This window comes from Zeus faber (assembly GCF_960531495.2).
Source record: "Zeus faber genome assembly, chromosome: 7".
Taxonomy (NCBI): Eukaryota; Metazoa; Chordata; class Actinopteri; order Zeiformes; family Zeidae; genus Zeus; species Zeus faber.
In genome coordinates, this window is record NC_137203.1 from 1,236,892 (window position 1) to 1,244,391 (window position 7,500).

Genomic DNA, 7,500 nt, shown 5'->3' on the forward strand with positions numbered 1-7,500 from the left:
GGAGAGCTGCCCAGACGGCCGTGAGAGTGGTCACCTGGACGCCCTGAGGAGGAGGAGGAGGAGGAGGAGGAGGAGGAGGAGGAGGAATGGGAGGAGGAGGAAGAGTGGGAGGAAGAGGAGGAGGAGGAGGAGGAATAGGAGGAGGAGGAGGAGGAGGAAGAGAAGGAGGAGGAGGTGTCTCTTCCTCTTTATTCTGTTGGTACTTTGTCACATAAAAGCTTAATGTTGACGGATTTGGTGCCATTTTGTGTCTGTTTACACTACATACTACACAGTACACACTACACAGTACACACTACATACTGCACACTACACACTACATACTGCACACTACACACTACATACTGCACACTACACACTACATACTACACAGTATACACTACATACTGCACACTACACACTACATACTACACAGTACACACTACATACTGCACACTACACACTACATACTACACAGTATACACTACATACTGCACACTACACACTACATACTACACACTACACACTACATACTGCACACTACACACTACATACTACACAGTATACACTACATACTGCACACTACACACTACATACTACACAGTACACACTACATACTGCACACTACACACTACACAGTACACACTACATACTACACAGTACATACTACACACTACATACTACACAGTACACACTACATACTGCACACTACACACTACATACTGCACACTACACACTACATACTGCACACTACACACTACATACTACACAGTATACACTACATACTGCACACTACACACTACATACTACACAGTACACACTACATACTGCACACTACACACTACACACTACACAGTACACACTACATACTACACAGTACATACTACATACTACACACTACATACTACACACTACACACTACTTACTAGACACTACATACTATATACTACACAGTACATACTACACACTACATACTACACAGTACATACTACATACTACACAGTACATACTACACACTACACACTACATACTAGACACTATATACTACATACTACACAGTGCATACTACATACTACACAGTGCATACTACATACTACACAGTACATACTACATACTACACACTACATACTACATATTACACAGTACATACTACACACTACACACTAGACACTACATACTACATACTACACACTACACACTACATACTACACACTACACACTACACACTACCACATACACTATGCACTACATATTACATACTCGCACTACGTACTACGCACTACATACTACGCACTTCGTACTACGCAGAATGCATTACGCACTACACACTACATATTACACACAACACTACACACTGCATATTACACACTGCATTCTACACAGTACACACTGCATATTACATACTACACACTGCATACTACACACTACAAACTACATTCTGCATACTAAACACTACATCCTACGACACACTACATTATACACACTCCATACTACACACTTCAACTGCATACTAAACACTACATCCTTATACACACTTCTTATTCCACACTACATCCTGAATACTAAGCAGTACATCCTACAACATACTACACATTAGTGTTATACAGTGGAAACCTGGGACCATGTGACCTCCTGCTGGGTTCACGTGCAGGGTTTCACCGTCGGCCTGACGTGCACCAACCAGCTTCCTGAGTGAAGAGACCTTCTACCCAGAATGCCGCGGGGCAGGCCCTCATGAATGGACCTTCTCATTCAAATTAAGGCCAAAGATCCATTAAGCGGATGAGCGGGGCCCTCGCAGGAAGTAGGGGGTGAGAGGGACCCGCCATGGTTGATGTGTTATGATACATACATTTTAATGATAAACAATAAAACGTACGGAGCAAACTGGCAAATCTCAAAAAGTACAACGTCATGTATGTAAAAGTACATGTGGACGTGTGGAGGATTCTCCACTCGATTCCCTGACCAAGTAGAGAGAATGAAATGCAGCACTTTTCCACCTGGGATGTGGGGGATATATCTAATACATGAGAAAAAAACATTTCTCAGGTTTTCTCAACTTAAAAGCCAGGCATTATGGTATGCATTTTAAATTGAAGGAACAGGTTGGTTGTTCTAGAACATGGAATATATAGCAACTGCATCTCAGATATTTTTCATCTCTGTTAAATTTGCTAAAATATTAAGGACGTGCTATAATATTAACTATGTTTCTGTTGGATGTTGTATTTATACACAATATGGTTATATCATATATGTTATATGTCATGTATATAATGTAATAAAAAATTATATTTGTATTTAAAATGTTTAACTTGTTTTAAATGGTTAGGGTGTGTCTTGAAGTTGAGGCGGTTTATCCAACAGTTTCCAGAAAGTCAAACTAAATATCTGGTTAAAACATTCATGACAAGTCAATTAAAATACTTGCACAAATACATATATATATATATACAATGTATATATATATATATATATATATATATATATATATATATATATATATATATATATATACACACACACACACACACTGTATATACTGTATATATACTGTATACATACTGTATATACTGTTTATATATTTATATACACACAGTATATATAAATATATAAACGGTATATATACAGTATATATATAAACAGTATATATATATACTTATCTATATACTGTTTATATATGTATACTGTTTATATACAGTTTATGTATATATACTGTTTGAATATATATATATATATATATATATATATATATATATATATATATATATATAGAGAGAGAGAGAGAGAGAGAGAGAGAGAGAGAGAGAGAGAGAGAGAGAGATTAATAAATAAAATATAGATAAAAGATTAAAAATAAATGCAACAATAATAATCAAATGATGAATGTATTTGTTATTATTTCTGCTGCTTTTATTTTATTTCTGTGAAACATAAATGCGTCGTCACTTCTGCTCCCCCCGAATTTACTGCAAAGTGCAACGTGGACTAATCCAAACAGCAGGACGCACGTTGCTGCTATCACACACACACACACACGCACACACACGCACACACACACACGCACACACACACGCACACGCACGCTCAGCTGCGCCTCAGTCTGCTGGTGCCTCGGGCTGCGTGGAGCTGGTGCCTCGGGCTGCGTGGAGCTGGTGCATCGGGCTGCGTGGAGCTGGTGCATCGGGCTGCGTGGAGCTGGTGCCTCGGGCTGCGTGGAGCTGGTGCCTCGGGCTGCGTGGAGCTGGTGCCTCGGGCTGCGTGGAGCTGGTGCATCGGGCTGCGTGGAGCTGGTAGGTTCCATCTGATCTTTTATTTTCATCTGGTTCTTTAAAATGTTCCGCGAGGTTCCTCCAGCCGGAGAACTGCCACCTTGCCCCCGCTGCGCTCCAGCCCGTCCTGCGGGGAGCTCCGTGGCTCCGTGCAAACCGCAGCCGGGTCTGTGGCTCCGAGGCTCCGTTATGTAAGAGCGTCCTCGGGGGTTAGCCTCGGAGGAATAGATGAAGAGAGGAGAGAGGGGTGGATGGAGGGAGGGATGGAGGGAGGGAGGGAGGGAGGGATGGATGGAGGGAGGGAGGGAGGGATGGATGGAGGGAGGGAGGGAGGGATGGAGGGATGGAGGGAGGGAGGGAGGGATAGAGGGAGGGTTGGATGGATGGAGGGATGGAGGGGAGAGAGGTGGATTAGGAGAGGGTTGGTTTATGTAACATCAGGCGGAGCAGGAGCCTCATTCAGCTACAACTTAATGGAACCTGAACTTTAATTCATCTGCTTCACCCTGTTTTAACTCATCATCTAATTTCTCCACCTCCGTTGGCTTCTGGGTGTTGTGTTGTTCACTGCTGATTAGTTGTGATTGGTGGATTCCATTGACTGACCTTCATTCTGAAATACAGAAGATACTGTTCAGTGTCTGTCTGTCTGTCTGTTTATCTGTCTGTCTGTCAGTCTGCCTGCCTGTGTGTCTGTCTGCCTGTCTGCCTGTCTGTCTGTTTATCTGTCTGTCCGTCGGCTTTATAAAGCTTTTAAAGAGTCGTTCCCTCAGGGTCTTTCTAGTTCCCACTGGAGAGGAGAGTGGAGTGGAGAGCCATTATACACTGCTTCAATAGGACACACACACACACACACACACACACACACACACACACACACACACACACACACACACACACACACACACACACACACACACACATCACACACACACACACACACACACACACACACACACAGACACACACACATACAAACACACACACACACACACAGTGGGGTGAGAATAGGGGGCGTGGCAAACGTTTGCTTTGAACTGTTTTGTGTTTCTATGTTGAAATCGTTTCTTTAAGAAAATTCCTCATTTCATCATCTGGGATTATTATGGGATGTGCGGGGCCGGCGGGGGGCGGCGTCGTCCTCACGCTGGAGCCAGTTGAACACAGTTCAATGTGGAATCTTCCAATGTGGCCGCTCCCTCTTCTGACCTTTGACCTCTCTCCTGTTTGGGTTGGTGGCGTGCTCCAGCACCATCAGGACTCTTATTTTGAAATGAAATCCTCCAGAAGAGCGATGAAGATTTGAAAACATCTAAACTGCTCCACCCCCATGATGGTGGCGGTCGCTATGACGACACAGCTTTTTGGTTTTGGGCGTCCAGTGCTGGGACCTCCGCCCGCTCCGTCCTGTTTGGAGTGTTTCCTTGTGTTGCTTTAGGGCGGAGGTGATTGAAAAGATGAGTGAAGCTAATGAGGATGAAGGTCAGAAACACGGTAAAAGGAGATGGAGGTCGTGCTTTCCAGCGGCCGGGCGGAGCACAGAGGGCGGTTCGGGGGGCGGAGCTTTGTTTGAAAACAAACTAAAACAGGAGTCATAGTGATGGAGCTTTGACTCGATTTTCAGATTCGGTTCCTGACGAGTCGCTCGGTGAAAGGAGTCGGTGGCTGGGGTGGGGCTGGGGTGGGGCTGGGTCAGAGAGGGAGAACTTCCTGGACCACGAACGACAAGGAGAATCGAACCGACGACTCCTCCACCGCCCTGACTCCTGGGTCATTTCAAAGATTTGTTTGTGACGAACGAGTCGAGAGTCGCCGGAGGAATCATCGCTGCAGTTGGATAAAACTCGGCTGCTCCGTCCACAACATTGTGGGGCCGTTTAGCGGGGCCCTTGTGGTCCGGCTGCGGGTCCCGGACCCAGGTATTGAGCAGCACAGTTTCTCAATTTCACCTCAAGGCAACATGGGGAACAATACCAGATGTGACCACAGGTGGCGCCGGCTGACAGAGTGACCCTCTGTATTTGAAATGGAGTCAAAACAAACTGCAGTACTCCCAGCATGCCTTGCAGTACTCCCAGCATGCCTTGCAGTACTCCCAGCATGCCTTGTGGGAAGCCAGCTCTATTTCTGGAGAGATGACTCCTCTGCATCTGACACAATAGAACCTTCTCCACCAGGTCTCTCCCGCAGCAGGAGGTGGAGGCTCCGGGAGTAGCAGCGCTCTACATGGTTGTGACCTTTGACCTGCAGGGGGCGGAGTCCTCACGTGAGCTCGTTGTCGACTTGTCGTTGGGAAGGAAGACGTGACGTGTGAATGACGTGACGGCTCCAGGGACCGACGCCCACATGTTGGGTTTTCCTTTTCGAGTGGATGTTCATGGGTGGAGGTGGTGTGGGGTGGTGACGTTGAATCCTCCATCACACATGTGTCATGACTCCATGTTGGACCAGAGTGAGAAGGAAACACACAACACCTCAGGGATGTGACACCATCACCTCCGTGACACCACCACACGCTGGAGGGCCCAAGCCGCTCGGCACAGTCTGTTTCCGTAGCAACAGCCAACAGAGGTGGCGGTCAGAGTGTCGATCCTACGACCTCCACCCGCACTTCGGATGGAGCCGACGGAGGATTTTAATGAGGCCTGACTCATGCTGTCTGTCTGTCTGTCAGACTGGCAGACAGACAGACAGCATGGATGGGGTGATGAGGATGGAGATCAGGATGGAGGAGGGGCAGCATGTGGAGTAATACCACTGACAGATGGAGGTGGAGGCCAGATGAGGGTGAGGGAGAATGGATCGTAAAATATCAGAGTTGAGATCTACACCCTGATCTCTGGTGTGTGTGTGTGTGTGTGTGTGTGTGTGTGTGTGTTTATGTCTATGCACCCTTTAGAGGGGGTCTTTTCATGTAGTTTTGGTTGGTGTTCACATGTGGTTGGTGTTGAAAGGTGGTTGGTGCTGACATGTGGTTGGTGCTGACATGTGGTTGGTGTTGACATGTGGTTGGTGCTGACATGTGTTTGGTGTTGACATGTGGTTGGTGCTGACATGTGGTTGGTGTTGACATGTGGTTGGTGCTGACATGTGGTTGGTGCTGACATGTGTTTGGTGTTGACATGTGGTTGGTGCTGACATGTGGTTGGTGTTGACATGTGGTTGGTGCTGACATGTGGTTGGTGTTGACATGTGGTTGGTGCTGACATGCGGTTGGTGTTGACATGTGGTTGATGTTGACATGTGGTTGGTGTTGAAAGGTGGTTGGTGCTGACATTTGGTTGGTGTTGACATGTGGTTGGTGTTGACATGTGGTTGGTGTTGAAAGGTGGTTGTTGCTGACATGTGGTTGGTGTTGACATGTGGTTGGTGTTGAAAGGTGGTTGGTGTTGACATGTGGTTGGTGTTCACATGTGGTTGGTGTTGAAAGGTGGTTGTTGCTGACATGTGGTTGGTGTTGACATGTGGTTGGTGTTGAAAGGTGGTTGGTGTTGACATGTGGTTGGTGTTGACATGTGGTTGGTGTTGAAAGGTGGTTGGTGCTGACATGTGGTTGGTGCTGACATGTGGTTGGTGTTGACATGTGGTTGGGGTTGAAAGGTGGTTGATGCTAACATGTGGTTGGTGTTGACATGTGGTTGGTGCTGACATGTGGTTGGTGTTGACATGTGGTTGGGGTTGAAAGGTGGTTGATGCTGACATGTGGTTGGTGTTGACATGTGGTTGGGGTTGAAAGGTGGTTGATGCTGACATGTGGTTGGTGTTGACATGTGGTTGGTGCTGACATGTGATTGGTGTTGACATGTGGTTGGTGTTGACATGTGGTTGGTGTTGAAAGGTGGTTGGTGCTCACATGTGGTTGGGGATGAAAGGTGGTTGGTGCTCACATGTGGTTGGTGTTGACATGTGGTTGGGGATGAAAGGTGGTTGATGCTGACATGTGGTTGGTGTTGAAAGGTGGTTGGTGCTGACATGTGGTTGGTGCTGACATGTGGTTGGTGTTGACATGTGGTTGGTGTTGAAAGGTGGTTGGTGCTGACAAGTGGTTGGTGTTGACATGTGGTTGGTTTTGAAAGGTGGTTGGTGTTGACATGTGGTTGGTGTTGACAGGTGGTTGGTGCTGACATGTGGTTGGTGTTGACATGTGGTTGGTGTTGAAAGGTGGTTGGTGCTGACATGTGGTTGGTGTTGACATGTGGTTGGTGCTGACATGTGGTTGGTGTTGACATGTGGTTGGTGTTGAAAG

The 7,500-nt window shown here is 46.4% G+C and overlaps 1 protein-coding gene across 1 annotated transcript in view; it reads left to right on the forward strand.

Annotated features, from left to right (window-relative positions):
• Positions 1 to 3,159: 3,159 nt before the first annotated feature.
• Positions 3,160 to 7,500, forward strand: part of LOC307232638 (dematin-like) — a 25,401-nt gene continuing 21,060 nt past the window's right edge. Inside the window, exon 1 of the mRNA XM_080003739.1 lies at positions 3,160 to 3,206. The gene's annotated coding sequence lies outside the window, so the exon portion shown is untranslated. The remainder of the gene's footprint in view (positions 3,207 to 7,500) is intronic.